The sequence below is a fragment of the Euprymna scolopes genome, chromosome 26 (assembly GCF_053919585.1).
Source record: "Euprymna scolopes isolate OS-2025 chromosome 26, ASM5391958v1, whole genome shotgun sequence".
Taxonomy (NCBI): domain Eukaryota; kingdom Metazoa; phylum Mollusca; class Cephalopoda; order Sepiida; family Sepiolidae; genus Euprymna; species Euprymna scolopes.
Genome location: NC_136507.1, coordinates 52373764 through 52397133, shown reverse-complemented (window position 1 = coordinate 52397133; position 23370 = coordinate 52373764).

The following is a 23370-nucleotide window of genomic DNA, read 5'->3' as shown; positions in this document are numbered from 1 at the left end:
AAGTGTTCAGACCCAAAATTGGCGGAGGAGTTCGGTAGAGTTTTTAAAGGTCAAATCGTTGAACTTTGATCCCTTGACAGCCAAATTTCTGGCCGAAAATCAATTAAAAAGATTTTCCCAAATCTCAATACTCCTTATGTCAAATCTCGAGTCTATAAACTGAAAATTGACAGAGTTGTTTGGTAGGGAAATGTACACACGGAGACACACACACAGACAGACATTTTTACTTACTATGAGACCAAGGTCGGAAAGTGATTGAGAAGTCAGTGCCCTCGAGGAGGGGCACTCTGACCTGCAAAAACTGTCTGGGCAGCCTCGTCGGCATTTTCTAGTAAGGGCGCCTCAGGCGATTAGCAATAAAGTAACCCTTTTTCAAAGAGAGAAGGCAAAGCCCAGGAGGGTGAGCCTCTTAGAACTATACAGAGCTGGCATTACACCGTAATCAACAGCAACCAGGTCATTACAGGAATGGTCTAATCTCTGTTGATCTGTGGGGCCCAAAGATAGATAAAAGTCATCATCATCATCATCATCATGATTAGTTTAGCGTCTGTTGGACACTCTCGGATTTTGAGATTTGGACTGTAAACTTAACTTCTTGTTTTATAATGTATATATTTTGAAATATTTTCAACATAATTTTATAAAAATAATATATCATCAATTAAACTTATCTGAAAATCTTACCATATCTGCACTTCAAATTCACAGAGAATGTCAAGTCATTCACATTTAAAAAAAAAATGATGTTACAGTGTTTATAAGTAAGGCTTATTTTGTCTGTTTGAATTGCTGGCATATGTTTGACAGCTTTTAGAAATTGACTTCCAAATTAACCTATCTCTGGCCATGTTATTATTATCTCTCTTCTTCTAAAACCCATCCTCATCACTTCCTTCACTGTTTTCTTTGACCTTCTCATGCAAACCGACCCTGCTACATCAACTGTTCTACATTTACTAACCCCAAAACTCTCATCTATTCTTTCTATGGGACCAAACCAACGAAATCTACAGATCTACACACATCTCCTTATACTGTTCAGATTTTTCTTCTGAGGTCAACATATCTAAGCATCTCTTTAAGATTTAAATTACATGTACTGCATATCATTGGTAGAGTTCTCAAAGGTCAAATCGTTGAAGCTTGACCCTTTAACAGCCAAATTTCTGGCCGATTTCCCAAATCTCAGTACCCCCAGTCTGGAGTCTGTAGACTGAAAATTGACAGAGTAGCTTGGTAGAGAAATGTACACACACAGACACACACACATACACACACAGGCAGACAATTTCACTTTTATAGATATATAGATTAAAGAAATAAAACGACAAAGATTAATTAACACGCGTCAGACTCTTCTTATTAGAATATGTAAACCGTAAACACATACGAGCTCTTTAGTTGTACAAAGTAAGAAGTAATAGAAAAGGAAAAGGGAAAAAATAAGGAGTATAACATATCAGTTAATGAACAGAAAGTTTAGTTTCGCAGTCACTTTAGAAAACATAGATAATCGAAAATAAATGAAAGGAAATAGATTATTTAACATATTTATTTATAGAGAGTAGAAAGATCTTCAGTTTACTTTTGACAGCCTCGTAACTCTCGCTTCCCTTATTCTGTCCTTTAGGCCTCACATTCCATCGACGATATTTCTGACAAAGGAGGGAGAATTGATTTTTTTTTTCTGAATTAAAATCTATCCAACTAACATTTATTTATTTTGACCTTGAAGTATTATTTTATGTTATCTTTTAGCGTTTTGCACCAAGTAACTTCATAGTTTGTCTGAAGCGATTTTCATTAAAAAAAAAACAAAAAAAACTTAAATATTGCATTGTTCTGAATTAGTTCGACATGTTACGTGTCCAAACATAATTAAACTGTGAGCAAGTAAATATTAAACCAACTTTCGAAAATGTACTCATAAGTATGAACATAAATGTGATCGAAAAACTGATATGTACATGGAAAATGTTTCAATTTTTAGAAAATAAATAAATAACTGATGTATTTCTAGTTCTCTCTCTCTCTCTGTCACACACACACACACATCTTCTTCTTCTTCTTCTTCTTCTTCTTCTTCTTTTACATATGTTTCTGGAGAAGTCAGAGCAAACATAGTTAAAGCAAGCTATTATAATTTATTCCTCTTCATCAGGAAGAACAGGGATGCTACAAATCCAAAATGAAAATGCAGATAAAAAGTACGAGGTTGGTGATCATAAACAAATAAACATTCAGTAATAATCAAAACCGATCATCAAAACAAGAAATTATCACTTTTTTGTGTTTATTATAACTATTAATGAGTTACCGTTCATCATGGCCCAAAGGACAGTTGAGGACTAATAGTTTGTGTTAACGGAATTATAAGAAAAACGCCTTGACATTTGCAAACCATGTTTAGATGTGGGATGAACTTGATTATCTAACGAAAAGGCTCAACAAGAATTTGCTAACATTAGACTTGCAAACAACCATGCTGTAGTCAACTGGAAAGCAGCCTCATGATATCGTGTTCCACAGGCAGTTCTTGGAAAGAAACTCTGCTCATGGAAGTCCTGTTTAGTTTGAGGTACACATCAAGAAGTAAGAAAAATTATTAACAGTGGTTGCAGTTAGACGTTTTTACTGTGAATGCTTTATTGAGGGGGGGGCAGAGATTGAAGCTCAGTCGAGCACCTACCATGAAAATAACGATTTAGGAAAACTTCTGTGAGAAAGAAACTGCAGGAAAGAGAAGAGAGTATCCCACCACCAGATTTCGAATTCTATTTTGTACTTTGTCAAGACAGAAGAGAGTGCTCTTAGTGCCACCTCTCCAGATGTGGTTGCAGTACTTTATCTTAGGCCGTATTTGGCTGTTATACATTTTGAGGATTATTTCAGAAGTGAGATAGCTGCAGAATGATCTCACCGTTTTCCCAGAAATTTTAGCAACAGATCTGATGTAAATTTCCATTTCAGATTTTAAGTGAACATTAACCAAAGTAGGGCCCTCTTCAAAGGGAGCCCCATCCATTTCATCTGGGGCAAAGTAAGGATCACAGTGTTGATGGTGAAATGAGAGAAGCTTGGTTTTAGATGAATTACAAGTAATCAGACATATTTTTCTCCGTTGCATGGCATCCTCCAGGTTAGAAGATAGAAAATCAGAAAGATCTTGATTATGCTCTTCAAAGTTCTCCCAACATCTTAGAATATGATTTGGGAGATCATTCATGATTATCAGGAAAAGGGTTGAGACTTGAATGGATCCTTAAGGCACACTAGCATTGATACAATGTGCGCCAGACTTCTGACTATCAACAATTACTTTTATAAATCTATCAGAAAGAAAGAATTTGATGGCTAAGAAGACATTTCTAGATATTCCATAACTAGCAAATTTATTAAGCAAAATTTTGTGTTTAACCCTATCAATGGTTTTTGATATATGAAGGCCTATTACTCTTGAAATGGACTCGTCAATAGATTAAAATACAGTCAGCACATAAGCTGTTGATCATGTATGGTGAAATCTATATTGTTTGTCACTGAATAGTTTTTTGCTATGATAGTTGACAACATTTTGATTTATCACAGATTAAAATAACATGCGCATGATGCACAGGATACTGATTGGTTTGTATTGAGATGCAGAAGACCGATTTTCGGTATTTTTAATACTGGGAAAACTGATGAAGTTTTCTCTTTTAGCAACGATTGAACAGCTTTGTAAGAATAAGAGCTAATTTCAATTATTGTTTGTGTTCGAGGTAAAATATATGCAATCTATATATCTATAAAAGTGAAAATGTGTGTGTGTCTGTCTGTCTGTCTGTGTACATTTCCTACACAATAACTCTGTCAATTTTCAATCTACAGACTCCAAATTTTACATAAGAGGTATTGAAATTTGGGAAAATATTTTTGATTAGGTTTCGGCCAGAAATTTGATTGTTAAGGGGTCAAAGTTCAACGATTAGTTAGACCTTAGAGAATTCTACTAAACTCGTCCGCCATTTTGGATCTAAACACTTGATATTTTAGATATAGGTTACTTGGACATGGGTCAAACATTTTAACTCAATTTGTGCCCAAAACAATAAATGTTAAGGGGTCAAAATTGGGGTAAAAGTTAAAAAAAAAAATTACCTCTGCAGTCTCTACTAACTTTTCTCTATGGTAATTAAGGAAGCCTATTATATAGAAAGGCATTACCATACATATTCACACTTTTTAATATATACATATGCACATAAAGTTATGAACTGTATATAGAGCCCAAGCAAAGCCGGATGGAAGTTCTAGTATATAATATATGCAATATATAATATATGCAATATATAATATATGCAATGTATAATATATGCAATGTATAATATATACAATATATAATATATGCAATATATAATATATGCAATGTATAATATAAGCAATATATAATATATGCAATATATAATTTATGCAATATATAATATATACAATGTATAGTACATGCAATATATAATATATACAATATATAATATATGCAATATATAATATATGCAATGTATAATATATACAATATATAATATATGCAATATATAATATATGCAATGTATAATATATGCAATATATAATATATGCAATATATAATATATGCAATATATAATTTATGCAATATATAATATATACAATATATAATATATGCAATATATAATATATGCAATATATAATATATGCAATATATAATATATGCAATATATAATATATACAATATATAATATATACAATATATAATATATACAATATATAATATATGCAATATATAATATATACAATATATAATATATACAATATATAATATATGCAATATATAATATATACAATATATAATATATGCAATATATAATATATGCAATGTATATCTAATGGTTTTAAAAGTTCAAAAATCAGATAAAACTATACTCAAATTAATCGAGGAAATCTAAGTGAAAAAATAAAAGAGATGGATACGCAATTTAGTGATTGTTATAGACAAACACAATTAATCCAATAATTGTTTCGATTATTACTAAATTACAATGTCTAAAGTTAGAAAGATCTAAAGTTACACAAATTTTATAAAAAATAGATAAAAAATAACTGTAAAACAGTAAATATTACCAGTTTTCGTTTTAGTAAAAAAAATCTCAAACCAGCAAGTTTAAATTAGGATAATGTTTTAGTAGTATTATTATTCACTCACTTGGAGTTCTCACACAGTCCATCACCAGCGAATGATCAGTGACAATACCCTGTATTGTTCCCTTAAGTTCGAATGACTGCAAGTTTTCTCAGATTTCCAGTGTTTTCCACATCTCTTGATAACCAGTGTAAGTGACTTCACGTTATCTCAACAGTTGCTTACCATTTATTTGTTGCTGGCATCAGCCATTGATGTTCCTAAGGGTTTGGGTGGTAAAAAGCCTCCCAAAAGCCCCAGTCCTCTCTGTACTCTTCCAGTGAAGGTCTGACTAGTGCTCTCCCTTCTTGGTCTACCCGGACATTTCACAACTCTTTCATATGGTGCCATCCAATGTAGACAGAACCATTTGGTAAGGTAAGGGAATAGTATTTTCCGGTTCTCTAGAATTTCTCACATAGACTGTTATCAGAGATTACTCACTGATAATAATTGGTGGCCTTCCCCTAAGTCTGGGTGACAACAAGTCTCCACAGATTTCCAATACTCTCTACCTTCCTTTGGTAACCTTGCAAATGACTTTGCATTATCATGACAGCCACCTGTAGGGAAAATTGTGGTATACCATTAAAGCGTCCATACATATGTGCATAATGTGGAATCGAGCTGTCAGGGGAGGGAGGAAAAAATCAAGATGGCAGCGCCCACAGCTTTTAAAAACTGAGCAGTCTCGCAAAGTAACAGAAAGTCACATGGCTCATGTGCAAAATCTCATCGGTCAGCTAGATAAAAGGAGGCCGTGGGGAGAATGGATGCGATGGTGACGAGAATACTTGGAGACGGTTGTATGGGAATCCTCGGTAACTGTTGTTGCATGTGACTGTCTTGCCTTTCTTTTATTACTTTTTTTTCTCCTTTCTTCCTTGTTTTGTGTTATACCATCTACAAATGATATCTTGCTGGCAACAACCATTGGTCTTCACTGGAATTTGGGTGACAATTAGTATTCCCAAAATCCCAGCACTCTTCATCAAGTGGAGGTTTGAACAATGTTTTCTCTCCTTTGTCTTTCCATCTTTCTTGACCCTTCGCAAATATTTTGTGTGGTACCAGCCAGAGTTAATGCAATTTTTAAAGGTTGCAGTTTCAGTTTCCTAGGTTTCATGTGGTGCTTCTTCCATCTTTTGATTTAGTTTTGTTGAACTTTCCATGTGTCTAATTCGTATTTGTAGTTTTTATGAGTTAGATTCTGCATTTGAGAGTTTCCTTAAGATTTCAGCTGTTTTCATCAATACTGCTATATAGTTTCAATCTTCCCTTTTCTCCTAGTACTTTTTCCAGGTTTTCAGGACTGTTCCTAGTTATTGATTTGCTTCTTTATACAGGATGTCCAAAAATTAACCATTTATTTTGATGTTAATTTATATTTCAATATAAATGATTAATTTTAAGACACCCTGTATATATATATATATATATATATATATATATATATATATATATATATATATATATATATATGAGTAAAAATAAAATAAAAATACAAACGATGGTTGACGTTATATTATTTTAGAAGGAAAACCGAGAATTAATAAAATAGTAATCAACGTTTCGTCTCTATTTCAGGGGACATCATCAGGATTTCGTAGGAAAAATGTAGAAGAAAAACGATTACAGACCACATGTGAGTAAAAAAGGGAAAAATCCTAAAGTCCTTCCCATTCTGAGCAGATTTTATAAATGTGCGTGTGGAAAGGTTGGATTATTCTATGCATATATATACACATTAAAACGTTATTCATATATATATATATATATATATATATATATGTACATGCACATTTAATTTTTTTTTAAATCTTATTTATTTTGTTTAAATTATATGAGGAGAGACGGTTAAGGACATATAGACTGATTACCCAGGATCTGTATTCATATTTTGCTCTCTAATTATTATATTTCCTATAATAGGGGCTAAATTGTAGAAACGTTTTCTTTGTGTGATGGTGCTAGTATTTGGAATAAGTGTTGATTCTAGAAGTCTTTGCTTAGCTCTGTCTACAACGAATTCGATCATTTTTGCATGATCAAAGTCAAACGAGTGATCATGTTCAACACAATGGCAGAAAAGTGCATTTAAGGAGTTTCCATTCTTTATGTCTCTTCCATGTTCATTAAGTCTTATTGCTAACTTACGTTGTGTTTCTCCTATATATGTTTGGTGGCAGTCATTACAAGGAATAGAGTATATGCCGGCGTTGGCGTTTTTAAGTAGGTATGGGCAAAATGAATGCCGATGCTCAAAATGTACAAACATTTTGACCCCTCCCTTTACTTAAAAAAATCACCAAAAATCAGAAAATTAAACAATTTTAATGAAATTTTCAGTATTTATCAAATAATGATCGCGGAATATAATGAACCCATTATTTTTATTTAAATCTTAGTGGAAATGTCTTATTTTGTTTAAAAAAAAAATACCTTTACTAAAGTTATGGTTTTCAGCAATAAATAAAAAACGCAAGACTTTATTTTTGCTTTTTTTATATAAATAAAGCATCGTAATTTTTAACAATAAAAATAAAATAAAATAATTTTTATAGGAACATTACGAAAAAAGCCCCTAAATCCGTATTAATGAATTCCATATAACGTGAAGAAAAATGAATTTCTCGAACTACCGATATTACCATTGAATTAAGCATTGCTTATTTAATATTTTCATACAAAAAAATTATAATTGCAAAAAATATTTCTACATATTTTTTTAAATTACGGGTTTCGCATAATTTTTATATGCAAGATTTTAATAATTTCCTTGCTCGCAAGAATGTGAAACTTTCGGCGTAACATATTTTTTATATGATATTGAACAATAATTAAAAAAAAAATTGATTTAAAAACAGGAACATAGAAAAATAATTAAATTAAAAAAGCAAAAATTAATACAAACGTTCAGAAAAAGAATGTACGGATGCGCGACTGGGAAAAAAAAGAACTTCCTCCCTTTTAATTACATGACGTCATTTTCACAGTCTTTCGACTGCCTGAAATTTTGGGTCTTCATAATTTTCGTGTTTACAAAATTTTAGTTTGTTGCGTTTTGTGAAAGCCAGAATCACTAGGTTTTGGGGCTAATCAATTTATGTTTTGTACAAACAAGGTGTTTTTTTAAAAAATTTAATTCAATATCTTAGGACTTTACTAATTATCTCTGAAATAGACCCAGAAAACTAATATTTATCTTTTAAAGGATTTTAACAATGAATTTATTTAACTTCAAAATTTAGCTGAAAACATTTTCATAACTTTTTTTTTCACGTGTATAAATATTTTTTCCTTTTGGAAATTAACTTTAGTCTTTAATCTTTAAAAAAAAAGTAGTCGGAAACCTACAAAAAACTATGATTAATCGGCTTTCAAAACTAAGTTCCCCATTTTTGTCCGCCCATTTTTGCCCGTACCTAGTTTTAGGGGAGTGTTCAGTTGTTTTTAGTGTTTGTTTTATTGTTGAAGAAGTTGTTTGTATTGAATATATACCAAGTCTATTGAGAGTGTCACAAATTTTTGTATTATTAGTATGAGTAGGAATGAAAAGATATCTGTTTAGTAGGGAGGTATCTGTTGTTTTATATTTCTGTTTGCTTATATTAGAATATATGTTTGTAGCCTTTTTCTTTGCGTTAGAAATGAAATAAGACGGATATTGTAATGTGTTTAAAGCGTTCGTGATATGTTGAATTTCATCATCAAGATATTGGGGGCTTCATATTCTAAAGGCATGCAAGAAAAAAAAACAAATGATCATGCCAGTTTTTATTCTATCATTGTGGTGCGAGTAGTAGTGAATGTAATCGTTTTTGTGTGTGGTCTTTCTATGTACTTTGAAACTCAGATTGTTTTCTGATCTGATGATGAGTATATCTAGAAAAGCTAGAGAGTTGTCTTGTTCGGATTCATGTATAAATTTTATGGATGGTTCCAATGAATTTAATTTATTTTTGAGTTGTTCAATTTGTTCTAGTTGTTCTATTTATTTTTCTCCCCATAAACACACATTTCACTTCGGTTTGTAAAGGAACCTAAGGTCCTGCAGGACAGTCTCTAAGTGGGAGTGCCCTCTAGTTGGGATGAAAATGGGAAAAGAAAAATTGATGGGTGAGGGGGAGATGTTAACTATTGATTTATTTTTCTCCGAGATAGGTGACATTTAGAGAGGAGGGTCGAAAAAAAAAATTGCAATTAGGCGGGGAAGGGGGGAGATCTTGGAGGCTTCCTTGTCGGGGAAGGATGATGCATCCACTCGGCTAGGTAAGAGGCTAAAAGTTAGATTGGGAGGGGGGGAGATAACCCTAGAACTGCGCATTCCACACCTAGGCAGAGAATATGTATTCAAATTTGTCTCCTTTTCGTATGCACAGACTTACTATGTGTATCCATCTTCTGTCGAATGCCACACGGTGCAGTCTTTTTCTCTCACATTTGATCTTCACCTGTAGTTGGTGTTTAAAGAAAGCAATCAAATTTTGATCAGAAAACGACAACACCTCTCGGCCACCTTGCAGTCATGACATCCAAATCACCATTCTTGCCACAGCCAGGATTGTAATGTAGACTATTTGTCTTTCCCGCGGCGGCCTCATGTTGTCAACGATGTTGGATAGGATAATCGCGTGAGGATGCTCGGTATTGATGCGAGCTGCCACTTTGCTGACATAATGCCAGTACCGGCAGAGTTCACAGCAATCAAAGATCAGTCGTTTTTACGGTTGTTGTTCTTCAATCGGGACAAGCAGACGACTCCGAAAAAACGGAACTACATTGTATGTTGTTGAGGGGAAGTGCATTTCAGGCCAATCGCCTGGTCAAAGAGACTCAAACCTGGCGTCCAACTCTACGCAGAGTGAATCTCACTCTGCTGCCAACCCAAATGTGCACATAGCGAGTTGCCAGCGCCCCCCCCTCACTAGATCTTTGTGGAGTTCCCTACAGGTAGCAGTGTCAAAGTCAGACTAGCCAAATTCAAATCCATGGTACTTACCTTTAAGGTGTGTCAAACTCAGCTCCAAAGTCAACCGGCAAAAGGACAAAAAAAAAATGCAATGTTCAAGGTAATCAGATTTTTCATGTCCTCGCCTCTCACAATGCCGCCGATGTCCAAAGGAAAAAAGTCAGTTTAGACACCCAATAAAGTGACGGATAAACCAACACGGGAACCCTTCCCTTGCATTGTTTTGACAGTTCATCCAGGGAAGGGTCATTTTTCTTAATAAGTTCTATTCCTGCAACGGCCCCTTCAGTGGCCTCCAGAAGCCTGAAAGCCTGACAAAAGTTGTTAGAAATTAGAGAGGACATTAACGTCTTTCAACGTAGGGAAAACAGAAGTGATGTATCGGCCCTCACCAGATAACAACGACCTTTAAGAGCCTATAATAACAATCAATGGTGAGTTGCTGTTGCTGCTCCTGCTGCTGCTGATGTTTTTGCTGCTGCTGCTGTTGCTGCTGTTGCTGTTGCTGCTGTTGCTGCTGTTGCTGCTGTTGCTCTACCTGTGGCTGCTGCTCTTGCTGCTGCTACTGATGTTGTTGCTGCTGCTGTTGCTGCTGCTGCTGTTATTGCATCAGCAAATGTTGTTGTTGCCGCTGCTGCTGTTGAGTAGATGGTGAGGTTGAGGTGGAGATAGATGAGTTCTTCCATTTATACCTCATCATGGTACTCCACTGATTCTTGGTCTCTTTGAGCTTTGTCGACTCAAGAGCTGATGTTAGCAATTTTTTGGTTTCAGTGGCTGTCACCATCCCCGCTGTTAGAACTATGTTTACTTCTGATGCAGGTTGGCTTGGAACCACTTTTTTTAGAAGTTCTTTGCCATGTGGCCCTGTTTTTGACAGAACCAGCAGTGAGGGTGTCGACCCTCAACCACCACCACCATGTTGGCTTCCTTGAAGGATATCGCCAATAGTATGCCTAGGAAGCCCTCTCTTTTCACTCACATCACTACTGTATAGCTTCCCAGGTGGACAGCATTTTTGGAGCATGCCGGGTTATCTGCTCCACCTCTCCAAACATACTGAGAAAGGTTCCTAGCAGTTCTGTATGTAAGGTGGTAGGAGCATTAAATATTTCTATCGGCTTCTTTTCCTACTCTGGTACTCCGGCAACAACTTAACTCCAGTGCATTTAACCTTTCTGCTTCGTTCTTGTTAAGGAGCAATATGTTCCACGTGTATATACTTGATAGGTATTTTCAGCTTCTGGAGGATCTCCGCTATTCTTTCCCTTTTCACTTGCCTAAGCCGATTTTCCTTGATATCCAAAGTGACGAAAGACAAGACCTTATCCTCCATCACCTACCAGTCCCCAGGTATTGGCTTGACTTTCCTCTCAATATATTCCTTGTACTTGGTGAAGTACAAGTCTGTATTCTTGTGGGGTCTTTTATGGAGTTGGATGATCATTTCACTGTCTTGGAGGTGTTTTAGAGACATGTTTTCCTTTAGGGGCTGATTCTCTCGCACTCTCCTTGGGTGTGTCCAGTACTGCTTCCTTTTTCGGAGAGTTTCCCTCTGCAGGAGCATCACCCTTCACTATGTCTCTTGAGGCAACTGCCTCCTTGCCAGCATTCAGTTTTTTCCTTTTTGGAAGAAGCTGCCATCGTGGGAAGCTTCTTCCCCAGAAATGTCTTTTGGGGCTGCTGCCTCTTGGTTTGGAGGATCTCTTGGGTATGCTTCCTCAGTTTTGCAATTAGCTCCTTCTTTAAGGGAGCTTCCCTTGTGGGAAGCATCTCTCTGGGCACAATTTCTTGGGGCTGCTGCTCCTGTCTCCATGTTATCCGGGTGGTGTGCCACTTCATTTTTAAGTGTTTCTCCCATTCGGTGAGTCGTCCTTTGAGGGAGTCATCATCTCCGTGCTGGGGGTTGTCTCCTTTTTCTTTCTTCCAGTCTGCAGTCTCCATGGTCAGTCAAAAGGTACGGTAATATCGGAAAAATCACAGTTTTGACTGAGGTGGAGAGGGCATCCAAAGTGGAGAGCCAACTTTGACACCAAAAAGAAGTAGCACCAAAGGTAGCGAGAGGGGAGATAGAACTGAGAGAGGGAGTGGGGGTGGGGGGGTCTATTGGAGGTAAGAGAGAAAGTTTGTCCAATCTTCCCTCACGGGAAGGTCATAATTAACAGCTCAGATCCCTCCTCTCAGGGGGAGAGCAGAGAAAGATGGACAAAGTGGAGATTGCAGACAGAACGCTAACCCAAAAAAGAATGAGAGCTTGTCAGTGTGTTCCGGCCACGAGAATTGCATTCATCTGCAAAAGATCTAGCTAATTTGCATATTCTTTTAAACATTCATTTTAATTAATTCCCTATTAGCTTTTTCAGTTTTCTTATAGGATGATCATCTTTAGTTAACTATTACGTGTAATTATATTCATACAGATATTCTACATGATTTATACTTGAGTAATATTTGTGTAAAAAGCTTATAGTAAACACAAACTCTTTCCATATATATTTATATATCTATATATCTATAAAAGTGAACGTGTCTGTGTGTCTGTGTATCTGTGTATCTGTGTGTGTATCTGTGTGTGTGTGTACATTTCTCTACGCAATAACTCTGTCAATTTTAAGTCTACAGGTCCAATATAATAAAATAATAAATATGAAATCTGCATTAATCAGAATATCATATTTAACCGTATTTCACAACCGGGCATTGCCAGGCGTCATATATATATATATATATATATATATATATATATATATATATATATATATCTGAATTGTGTCTACATTTGATTATTGAGGGATTAGTATTTTCATTAGCACTCTTAGAGAACCATAAATTTAATAGCTGTTCTATTTTAAATCTTCAAAACAGCTACATGGTAAACAGCTGATGATCTATATATACAAATGTCGGAAAATTTGAGGCATATTTTATTGGTTTGAAAATATAAGTTCCCCAAGATCATTTGAAACCGTAGAAGCAAGTTTTAGTTTTCCATCAAGGCCAGAGGTTTTGAGGAAATATCAGATATTTTGTAATTTATATGCAAAACTAAGAAAACAAATGACTATGATTGAAACATTTGAAATTTTAGATATAGGTTACTTGGACATGGATCTAACTTGATTTGAGCCCCAAACAATAAATGTTAAAGGGTCATAATAGGGTTCAAAGTTAAAAAAATTGACCGCTTTTTTCTTTTTTTCTTTTTGCTCAACATACACCTCCAAACACCCAGGCAACACCGAGCTGAAATGCTAGTACATCTATAAAAGTGAACGTGTCTGTGTGTAAGTCTGTGTATATATATGTGTGTGTGTGTATGTGTGAGTGTGTTTGTGTGTGTGTGTCTGTTTTTAATCGGTTTGAGTTGAAAATTTAAGCTTCCGAGAGGTCAAAGTTCAAAAGATTTGACTTTTGCAGTGTCTAGCAAACTACTCACCAAATTTTGGGTCTAATCATTTAAAATTTACACATAACGGGTATTCAGACATGCGGCAAGCATTTTAATCAGTTTTTGAGCGAAAATTTGGCTGCCAAAAGATCAAAGTTGAAAGAGTTGACCTTTGCAGATTCTACCAAACTTCACCAATTTTGGGTCTAAAAACTTGAAATTTTAGATGTAGGTAACTTAGACATGGATAAAACTTTATACTTTGATTTGAGACCAAAATAATTAATGTTAAGGGGTCAAAATTGGCGTCCAATTTATAAAAACTTTACCTCCGTGCTCTCTATGAAATTACTCAAACAATTTTGGGTCTAAAATAGTTGAAATCTTACATAAAGTGTATTCACACGTAGGGCAAGTTATGAACAGTACATAGGGCACGAGCAAAACTGGGCTGAATTGCTAGTATATATAAAAGTGAACGTGTCTGTGTGTGTACATTTCCCTACACAATAACACTGTCAATTTTAAGTCTACAGACTCGAAATTTGATATACAGGGTACTGAGATTTGGGAAAATCTGTGTAATTCATTTTCGGCCAGAAATTTGGCTATTAAGGGGTCAAAGTTCAACGATTTGACCTTTGAGAACTCTACCAAACTCCTCCGACAATTTTGGGTCTAAACACTAGAAATTTTAGATATAGGTTCCTTGGACATGGATCTAACTTAATAACTTGATTTGAGCCCAAAACAATAAATGTTAAGGAGTTATAATAGGGGTCAAAGATTTTTAAAAATTCGACCTCTGCGGTCTCTTCCAAATTACTCAGACAATTTCTGGTCTAAACATTTTAAATTTTACAAAAGGGGTAGTCAGAGATAGCGCAAGCTTTTTAATCGGTTTGGGTCGAAAATTTTTAGTTACTAATATATAAATGTATGTATGTATGTATGTATGTATGTATGTTTGCATGTCTGCCTAAAACTTTCGACAGAGGCGACGGATTTTTACAAAATCAGTATCATTTTGAAGTTCGACCTTTCAGACGACAAATATCGAAAAATTGGTTAAAATCATTAATATCTTCACCTTCAACTGGGCACTTTTCTACGGGGGGGGGTCGCTTTTTTCGCTGATATTTTCGAAAGTCATTCTCTCCTTTCGATTATCTAGTCTTAATTTAAACCTATGTCACTTCCGGTTTGGCGGTGGTCGTAACAGCAAAGACGTCAGGTTTTTTCCTCTTTTGCAGTACGGGTTCAAGCCTGCTTTCCTACTACCACTTCTTTTTTGCTTAATACACACCTCCAAACACCCGGCCAACGCCGACCACTCATGCTAGTATATATATATATATATATATATATATATATAGTTTCAGGTCATGTCATATGCTACTGGTACCATGTTGCTACCAATACTACCTGCCTTAGGGTCGGGTCACCGGCGACTAAACTGGTTCCTCCACCAGACTTATTTGGTGAGGAGGGTGGCTAGTCTCCCTGAAGGATTAAAAACAAGACCTCCCAAAGGGCGAATGAACCCTTTTTCGGTGTCAACGGCCAACTAGCACTGTGTGTGTTTGTGTGTATGTATGTGTGTTTTGGGGTGGAGAGGGCTCCCGTAAGCCGTGGTGAAGGCAACCTTTCTAGTAAAAGCAAATCTCTGATTTAAAAAGCCATAAAGCGGGAGACCAGTACCCGCATTAAGCTGATCTGCAGTTTAACTTGTTGCTTGCTATCTTGCTCTTGCTTGTAGCTGGATCTCAACATTTTGAACAGAGAGAGAGACTTAGCTGTCGTACAAAGCTAAGACTGTAACATCATCTGTATATAGATACTCCCTCAGGCATTTATCATAAAAATGGTCCTGTGGCGATGGAAAAGTTGCGACGTGTGGAGGCTTGAAATGCTGGAAGCATGTAATAATTGATCTCAATGACCGTCTTCAGTGTCATGCCTGCTTGAGCATGTGAATTCACCGGTAGGACTAAAAAAAAAAAATCATTTTTGGGCTTTTGGACTTTAAGTGTCTGAGGGAGTGGCACTCGTTTGACAAGACGTTGCAATCATCATATATATATATATATATATATATATATATATAGTTTTTAAAATATAACATTACCATAGGGTCCCGATTACCGCAGGGTCCCAATTTCGCATCTCGCTAGATTCAACCACTCTGATGAGTTGTAGACGACGAAACACATGTCAGTGGATAATTATATTTTAAAAACAATATGTATGCCGCTCCCCATATGGGGGTACCAAATTGGTTAAAGGGAAAATTATTCCCAACTCGCACTTAGGTACAAATGCACTTTTGTAAATAATTGAATTCATTCAAAACGTATCGCACAAACAATATATATATATATATATATATATATATATATATATATATATATATATATAAATATATATATATATATGTTATACTGAAGGATCGGTCGAAAATTATGTACTTATAAAAAAAGTTTTTTCATTTTTTTTTTCATAATATTATTTTGTATTCCTGCACGTCACCAATTGAAAACGAATAAAGAAAAGTTATAAGCTTTTATACTTTTCGTATTCTTTTTTATATATTTCCATTCATATATATATATATATATATATATATATATATATATATATATATATATATATATATATACCCAAAATCTCTGGCCCTGATTAAAACTTGCTGCTATGATTTCAAATGATCTGAAATAACAGCTAGGGGAGACTTGATTCCAAATATTTCTCATATGTTATATCTCCCCTCTTTTAGGTACGATTTTTTATTATTTTTACGATTTAAATATATATATATATATATATATATATATATATATATATATATATATATATATATGACTACTCCCTTATTTATATATATATATACATATATATATATATATATATATATATATAGAGAGAGAGAGAGAGAGAGAGAGAGAGAGATAGAGATAGATAGATAGATAGATAGATAGATAGATAGATAAACGCACACTCACAAATGCCTAACTTTATATAGAGAGAGATTTCAATTACATCGAATTTGACTGACTAACAAATGTAAAAATATCCAATTAAATTTAAAAAAAAAAAACATGAATATCGATTGTTCTTTATTAATACAGAAAGTGAGGATTGCTTCTTTGCAAAAAAAGCTTAAGAACAATAATTTGATATCATTAAATATTTATCATTTAAATTCGGCCATAGAAATTCAAAGGTGCGTCTTCATATAATGCTATAATAATGCTGTATCATCTAATTAATGCAAGTTTTTATTTGCACTGTTAACATGTTCGTAACAATTTTAAATACGCTTCATGCATATTCACAGACATGGTCTAACTCGAGATGAAAGATTAATATTAACTTGAGAAAGACATGACTCTTAAAGGTTGTATTTCTTGGATCTGAAACAAGAGAAGAAAGGAAACAACAGATTTAGACGTTAAAGATGATTTTGTTCAACTTCGGCCACAAAAAAAAAAAACTTGGCATATATATGTCAGACAACACGCGCTACTCAATGGCATACATATTCAGAGGCATGATAGTTCAACTTTAGGCGAGAAGTTTATCCAGGCTTTCAATATTGCTGGTCATACTGTGATGAACCATAGACCTGAACATCAAGGTTGATTTTGTGCAATTTTCAGCAGATAAATTGACATATGTATGGCAGGCAATGTTATACATATTCAGAGATATGCTAGAACTCGAAGCGAGGGTTTAACCAAAGCTTGCACTATTGCTTTTCATACAGTGATTTACCATACACATGGGCATCTACAGAGAGATTGTCAAAATTTAAGTACAGGGTGGAACGATAGAATTGTCGTCCTAGAAAAGACGACATAATTCGATTTCCGTTTGATGAAAATCAGTTTTCTTTTTTTATTGCCGACCATCTACTAGTTGGCCAGTTGTGTACAAATCCTAAGAGTGATAGAAGCCTTCTATCATGTCTGAAAGTTACACAATGTTCAATGAGCAAGATCAGAGATGTGCCGCTCTCTACCAATCCAAGTTATGACAACAGGACCATTGCCGGCACCCGCAAAATGCAAATCCAGATAGTTCAAGGCTTGAGGGCACAGCTCAATGAAGTTTCCGGCCACGGTTATAGTCTTTGGTGTGGTTTCAAGTGAGAGCCACATTATGCCACCTCACATCTTTGAAGTCGGCTTTAAAATCAACTATAGGCCTCAGCTTGCGGGCTTTGGGAAATGTGGAGCCACCCTTTAATTGCCATTGCTCCCAGGTCCACTCTGACCCGGAGTGGTAGTACCTGTTAGGGTCCCAACTATGGGTTAAATAGAAACCGACTTGAAAACAACAAATATATTCTATTAAAAAAATTTTCTCCAAAATCTTTGGATTCGGCATTAAATAACCTGAAAAGGGTTGATATGCCGTAAAACAAAAACAACCAACCAACATTTAAAGTCAAAACCAAAGTGTTCCTGGAAGTGCTAAAGAGTGTGATGATCTCCTGAGGCAATCAGGTGGCCACTGGCAGATTCCGGGTGTGGTAGCAAGACTCAGTGCCAGCCCACAAGTCCAAAACGACCCAGGCTTGTCTTCAAGAAGAGTGCTATGACTTTGTACTCTCCTCTCACTGGCCACCCTTCTCCCCCAACCTGAACCTGCTGGACTACTTTGTTTAGTCATACGTCGAGAACATCACCAACATAACCTTCCACAACACCAAAGTCAGTCTGACTGCTGCCATCCGCTGAGTATTTGTCAAGCTTCTGCAGGCGCTTGTGGAAAATACATGCTCCCAGTTTTGGACTGGTATCAAGGCGTAGATTGAGGCTGAAGGTGGTAACATTAAATAGATATCAGCTCTACTACATAATCAAGTTACCTGAATTGATTTTTTCAATAAAGTTTTTAAAATAAGGCTATAGTATTGTTTTCTTTAGGGCAACAAATTTATCGTCCTACCCTGTATTGTAGTTTGGAAATAACTTTTAAAAGAAATTTTTTTTTTATTACATTTTCACCCCAAACAAGGCACAGTGTCACTTTTATGTAGGGCGCTACTATCAGCGATATAAATTGCAGGGATACTATGTAGGGAATTGAGCAGTAAGATGTCCGTTCACATTACATTTGAACTTCTGCAGTTGAGGAATCCGGAATCCGGAAGGGAATTCCAGGGTCTAGCAGTTCTGGGAAAGAAACTATTAGAGTAGACGGCTTTCTTACATATGATTCACTGAAATATATTGAAACAGAAAGAGGATATATTTTTCACCAACGTTAAAAATAAAATGAAGTATTACATTTAAAGAAGCATAACAAGTGTCTCTATATACTTGCTCCTGCAGGGTATTAAAATTAGGCACAAACTCGTTTCTTATATGTGTGGCATATCCGGTTCCTCAAAAAAGACCACTCTGGATGAAACAGAAATAAAAATTGTCCCAATAAAAAAGGACCTTCCCTCCTCCAACTGAGGGCAGTAACTCGTACTCATACCTTTAACCGCCTCCCTCACTATTCCTGTTACTGGACCGAGGATGCTTTTTGTCCTTCAGCCTACAATAATCTTGATTAAGGAGTTAAAAAGAAAGCCTGAAAGGTGTTCTTGATCGTAAAGTTTCATGCAGATTTTCTATCAAGATTCAACTCAGGAAAGTGAGTTTTGACATGTTAATGACACATGAGGTTGAACATTTGCAAGTTGCTGCAACCGATCTGTTTGTGAATGCTTCTTTTTGTCCCAGATAAGAAGGAGTAGAAGGTGTCAGAAAGAAAGTCGATAAAAGAAGGTGTGGACGGACATAAATGATGCACACTTTGGCTCTACCTTTTAAGGAAAGTTTCCTTCAAAGCAAAGTCTAAACCAATACCAACTTTTACTATACCTCTGAGTAATTCCTTTTGAGCTGGTGACTCAGTCTGAACCACATGCTGAGAATTCAAACCAAACCGAAAGCAGAAAGGAGCTAGAAGCATAGTGTTAATGTTCAAGGTACTTTTTTTTTTTAACTGTATTGTCACCCAAACAAAGCACAGTGTCACTTTGATGTACTGGGCTACTATCTGGGGCATAATCTGTAAGGGTACGTTGATCAGCAAGGTATTTGTTTATTTCACATTTGAACTTTTTGCATGTCAGTACAGTCAGGGAAGCAGGAACCCGGAAGGGAATTCCAAACTCTAGCAATCCTAGGAAAGAAACTATTAGAGTAGAAGGCTTTCTTACATCTTGGGATTTCTACTGTTTAGGGGTGGGATTTTGCTGCTTGTTGGTTTTGTTGGGAGTATTTACGTCGAGGGGACACAAGGGCTTGTAGTTCGTCGAAGCATCCACAATTAAAATGCTTCTAAAACAGGCGGTGGGATGCAACATTTCATTGATGGGACAACAGTTGAAGCCTAGCTGATAGTGCAGGGCCTATTAGATTGGCAACTCTCTTTTGATTTGAACCTTGTCTAAGAGGGAGAGACTAATAGCAGATGCATTGGCCCAAATGTAGCAACAATATTCCATACATGAGCGAATGGTGGGTTTGTAGAGGTACAGGATACTTTCAGGCGTAACTTTCCAGCACAGTAGAGAGAGAGAGAGAGAGAGAGGAGAGAGAGGAGAGAGAGAGGGGAGAGAGAGAGAGAGAGCCCACCTTCTTTGCAGCAGCCTTAGTAATGCCCTTAATGTATCTGTTCCAATTCATATTCTCTGTGAACGTTAAACCTAGGAGCTTGAATGAAGTATTTTCAGGTAATATAGCCATAGCTACTAGTGGTTGAGCAGGTTTTTTGTAGTTATTAAAGGAAAGAAGCTTAGTCTTGGCAGCATTGAATATGACCATCCATTTTTGTCCCCATTCCATTACAGACTACCATTTCCTTAGATGTGTGTTCATTTGTTTTCCCCTCATGTCTGTTATAGAGCGTGGTGTCGTCAGCAAATATACCCATTTCAGAGACAATTTTATCAGGGAGGTAATTTATGAATATCAGGAAGAATAAAGATCCAAGGATTGACCCCTGAGGTACACCCACATTTATATCATATTGTTTTGACGTACGACCATCGAGAGCAACCTGGATTCTTCCCTTATTTAAGAAGGATTTAATTATGTTAAGTATTCGCCCAGTAATACCATAGGATTCTTGTAAACTAGTACCACAGAAGCAATTTTCCAGCAGGCAGGAAAGCAATAATCGTTAAGTCATTTGTTGAAAAGTTTGGAGAGAACAGGTGCAACCCCAGTGGAGCAATTTTTAATAGTACAGCAGGGATGAAATAAGGTTCACATGTGTAAGTCAGGTATTGCATCACTTTCGCCACACTTAGTTAGCGATGTAGCAGATCCAATGCAAGGACATAGAGCAGGGCTGGCAGCAGACAGCGAACTGGGATAGATTCTGTATATATTCCTTTTACTTTCGGTCCTACCTTTAGTGATCGGTACAGAATGAAGATCCATTTCTGAAACTCTGGTTTAAATAAGTGATCTTTAAACCAGATGGCAAGAAGTGATGGTCAACCCTGTTAAAAGCTTTGAACTGACCCAAGTTTCATCTTCTATCCCTTAGAATTGTATAAATCAGTTACAAGTTCTGAATCGTTCTGCTTTTCACAACATGGTTCTGTTAACTCTCTCTGATACCACCCTGCAACAAATCGATAGGATCTTGGCCCAAATCTTTAACTCTATGTTTAGCATAGTTATGGGCCTGCAATTATCTCCTACCATGCCTGTCCTGTTTCTTTAGCAATGTGATCACTTCCTTGGTGACTGGACCCTGGATAGCACCTTGATCAAACTAATGGTTGAACACATTCAAGGTAGATTATCAAGTTTCAATGCAGCTAAGATCTCACACTGTAACACTGTTTTTGCAACCAGCTGTGTTAGCTGTATAGAGGCGAGGTGAGTAAACCAAGTAGCTACCAAACTTCTAGACTGGAATATTGGATGAAGTACTCCTGGAAATTCTTCAGAAATTTGTAGTCCATTTCAAGGTATGTCTATTCAGGTGTTTTATTGGAGATTTGATACCCCCCCCCCCGGCTCTTTATCTCATCTTTCTTGTTTTTATTTTCTTTTACTGAGCCAGAGGAAGTTCTTGTGTGCCTCCTCATCACTGGTTCCATCATTCTTGTCAGAGGCGTGTTTAATTTTTGTTTTAGTCCTCTGTTTATTTTATGGCATGAGGATATTCTATTGTTTCTGTTGCTGCTACTGAATCAGATGCTTATTGTTGGCATTCGTTTCCCCAATATCTTTATAGTTAGAATTCTTTCTAAAAAGACAGTGGGTAATTATGGGAGAAACCATGTTAAGGTTGCCAACATCTCTAAGTGAAAGTGTTTCTGTAGAACAAACTAGATTCAAACTTGGCACACCCAGGTTGTCAGTCCATGTCATTAACCACTTACCCACCATTACCTCCCTACTGCAACTGTTGCTGCTGCTGTCAATGTCCTTCTTTCTTTCTCTGCTTTTCTAAAGGACTCCACTGACTTTGAGGAAGGTATTGGAGCATAAGTTGGAAGTAAAGCTGAAGTTGGCTTTGGAACAGGAACCAGGCTGAAAGTGACACTGGTTGGCTGGGAACTGTTTTTTTTTTTTTTAGGTTTTTAGCAAAACCAAAAGTGTAAATGACAGCCTTCCACCACTGCCTTAATGTTTCATCCTCTGTGCATCAGCATTGCTAGAATCATTGACACTCCAACCTCATGTTGACTGAGTAATCCTCTAAATGGATTTCACTTTTTAACTTCATCGAGTCCATTGCCTCTATACCAATAAACTGGCTGAAAAGATCTTTGAGGTACTCCATGCATGGCTTAGTTGCAGCATATTAAATGAAGACAGAGGTCTTTCTTCTGCCCTGGTATCCGACAATGATCAACATTTCTTTTAAGGAGAGTCATTCAGCACCTTCGTTTGAGAGAACAGAATGTCTCACATGACATAGCTCTGTTGGCAGATGTATGATGCCAGAATGATAAGATTCTTTAGGAGTTTCACCATGTCCTCTTTTTTAAGTTCAAAAAAGCGATTTTCTTTAAAGTCTGAGGTGAAGAAAGTAAAGAACTGTTCTCATTCACTTCCAAGGAACCAGGTATAGGTTTCATAACACTGCCTTCTATGTATTGCTTATATTTCTTGAGGTACAGTTACTTGTATTCCTTCTTCTGTAGATTCTTCTCAGCAGTCTCTCCTGGTAATGCTTCTGTGGCCTCCTTCTGGCCCTAATGATGGAGCTGGGATGGAAGGGGAGCATACTGGCTCGCTGAATTGTAGCCTCGCATCTGGAAAGTCCAGAGGGAGTCTAATGTTCAGGGTATCACGAGATTGGGTGATACTGCACCTTGTTCTTTTCTGTTCTCTTCTAGGGGAGCTCTGTTTTCTGTTAACAGAAAACTCTTTCGGTTGTGATGATGATGATGATGATGATGATGATGATGAAGCAGCAGCAGCAGCAGCAGCAGCAGCAGTTGCAAAGAACTAATAAATACCTGGCAAGTGTTTATGAGCAAACAATAACTGCACAGATAAATATTAAGTTATGAAAATGGATTTATATCACTACTTTGGTTAGAAGCAGTAGCAGCAGCAGCAAATGTTTTTACATATCAGCTCTTGATTGAATGAAATCTACAATCACCAGCTTCTGTCAGTCAATCACAGAAACCAGGATATTCACTGATGAAAATGTGCATGTAATATAAAACCCAAACACAGCATTTTCTTCCTCTTTCCTTTCTTTTAAGAGACAGTACATGTGCATATGACACTTCCTAACTGGGCTTTTTGAGGTAAAAAACCATTGACAGATAGA